Source organism: Bos indicus, chromosome 13 (assembly GCF_029378745.1).
Source record: "Bos indicus isolate NIAB-ARS_2022 breed Sahiwal x Tharparkar chromosome 13, NIAB-ARS_B.indTharparkar_mat_pri_1.0, whole genome shotgun sequence".
Lineage (NCBI taxonomy): Eukaryota > Metazoa > Chordata > Mammalia > Artiodactyla > Bovidae > Bos > Bos indicus.
In genome coordinates, this window is record NC_091772.1 from 64,474,203 (window position 1) to 64,477,110 (window position 2,908).

The window sequence follows — 2,908 nt, forward strand, 5'->3', positions numbered from 1 at the left end:
CATGTGTTAGGCCATGAAACAAGTCTCAATAATTTAAAAAGAAAATCATTAAAAGTATGTTCTTTAGGATTAAGTGGAATTAAATTAGAAATCAATAAAAAGAAAATTTGGAAAATTCACAGATTTGTATGTAAACAACACATTCCTAAATTTTAAAATGGGTCAAAAAAATTTCGTGAGGTAAACTAGAAAATAGTTTGAGGTGAGTGAAACATCTCAAAACTTATGAGATGTAGCTAGATTAGGTAGAGATGGGGGAAATGTATAGGTTTAAGTGCCTATATTAAAAAAGAAGGAATAGCTCAAATCAGTAACCTAAGCTTCCATCTAAGACGCTAGAAAAAGAGGAGCAACCTAAACCTAAATCAAGTAGAAGAATGGAATTAATAAGCTTTAGAGTAGATAAGTGAAATAGAGACTATAAAAAGTAAAACAGAAGTTGATCTTTGAAAAAATAAACAAATTTGACAAAACTTTTAGCTAGACTTATCAAGAAAAAAGAGAAGATCAAATTACAAATGTTATCACAGAAATGAAAATGATTAGTACAAACAACTGTATGGCAACAAATTAGGTAACATTGAGGAAACTGACAAATTCCTAAAAAATACGAACTGACCCAGACTAAGAAGAAATCGAAAATGTAAATAGACTTATAACAAGCAAAGATGTTGAATTAGTAATTTTTAAACTTCCCACAAAAAAATGCCAGCCCAGGCCCAAATTAGTTCACTGGTGAATTCTACCACATTTAAAGAAGAGCTAACATTAATCCTTGATAAACTCTTTCAAAAAATAGGAGAGGGAACACTTCCCAGGTCATCCTATGAAGCCAGTATTACTTTGAGACCAAAACCAGATACAGAATTATAAGACAACTACAGCTATCTAATTAATATAGACACAAAAATTCTTAACAAAGTACTAACAAATTGAATCCAACAAAATATAAAAAGGATGACATACTATGATCAAGTAAGATTTATCCCAGGGATAAATATATGGCTCAATTTATGAAAATCAGTCTGTGTAATACACCATATCAATAAAATAAAAGACAAAATCAACCCAGTCAGTAGATGAAGAAAGAGCATTTGATAAAATCCAATACCTTGCATGAAAAACACACTTAACAAATTAGAAACAGAAGGGAACTTGTTCAACCTTATAAACATTATCTACAGACAAGCCCACAGCTAACATCATACTTAACTTTTTCCCTAAAATCAGAAACAAGAATTTCTGCTCTACCTACTTTTTAAAAATACTGTATCAATACTTCAGTTTCTACAGGTAAGAATAAAATCAGGCAAGATAAAAGGCACTTAGATTGGAAGGGAAGAAATAAAAGTATATCTATTCAGAAATGACATGATTTTATATGTGGAAAATCTTAAAGAATCTACCAAAAACAACTATTTAGAGCTAATAAACAAATTTGGCAACATCTCAGAATACAAGATCAATATATAAAAACAAATTATAATTCTATGCACTAGCAATAAACCATCCAATAATTAATTTAAGAAGAAAAATCCCTTTATAATAGCATGAAAAAGAATAAAATACTTAAAAATAAATTTAACAAAAAGAACATAAGATCTTTACAACAAAAAGTAAAAATCTTTATCGAAAAAAATTAAAGAAGTTCTAGATAAATGAAAAACAGCCTGTATTCCTTGATCAGAGACTTAATATATTAAGACAGCAATAGTCTACAAACTAATCTACAGATTCAATGCAGTCTCTATTAAAATCTCAGCTGCCTTTTTTTTTTGTAGAAATTGGTAAAATTCATATGGAAGTGCAAGAGACCAAAAATAGCTCACAAAAATGTATTGAAAAAAAAGTTGAGGACTCACACTTCTTGATTTAAAAACTTACTACAAAGCTACAATGATCAACACAGTGTTTTACTGGCATAACAACAGACATATAGATCAATGGAAAAGGACTAAGACTCCAGAAATAAACCCTATATCATGGTCAATTGATTTTCTACAATTTGCTAAAGTAATTCAATGGAGAAAGAATAATTTTTTCAACAAATGGTGCTGGGACTGCTGGATATCAGCATGCAAAAGAATGAAGTCAGAATTCCAACCTTATGCTAAAAACACAAATTAACTCAAAATGGATCAAAGTACTAAATATAAGCCATGAAACCCTTAGAAGAAAATGTAAGTATAAATATCGGCCTAAGATTGGGTGCTGATTTCTTAGATATAATACAAAACGTACAAGCAACAAAGGAAGAAAATAGATAAATTGCACCTCATCAAAATAAAATACTTTGGTGCTTCACAACACACTATCAATAAAATGAAAACGTATCCCACAGAATAGAGGAACATATTTGTAAATTGTATATCTAACAAGGATCTAGTATTGAGAATATATAAAGAGCTCTTACAACACAAAAATAAAAAGATAATCCAATATAAAAACAGGCAAAAAACTTGAATAGGCATTTCTTAAAGAATATATGCCAGTGGTCAAAAGTACATGAAAAGATGTTCAACATCATTAGTCATTCAGTTCAGTTCAGTCACTCAGTCGTGTCGGACTCTTTGTGACCCCATGAACCACAGCACACCAGGCCTCCCTGTCCATCACCAACTCCCGGAGTTCACCCAAACCCATGTTGGAAATGCAAATTGAGACTATACTGAGATACCATTTCACACCATCAAGAATGGCTAAAATTTAATGACAGACAATAAACCAGTATTGGTGAGAATGTGGAGAAAGTGGAACCCTCAGACACTGCTGTTGGGAATATAAAATGGTACACCTACTTTGGAAGACATTTGGCAGTTCCCAAAGAGTTAAACATACTTTTCAGTTGACTCAGCAATTCCATTCCTGGAATGTACTCAAGAGAATTGAAAATGTCTACACAAATGCT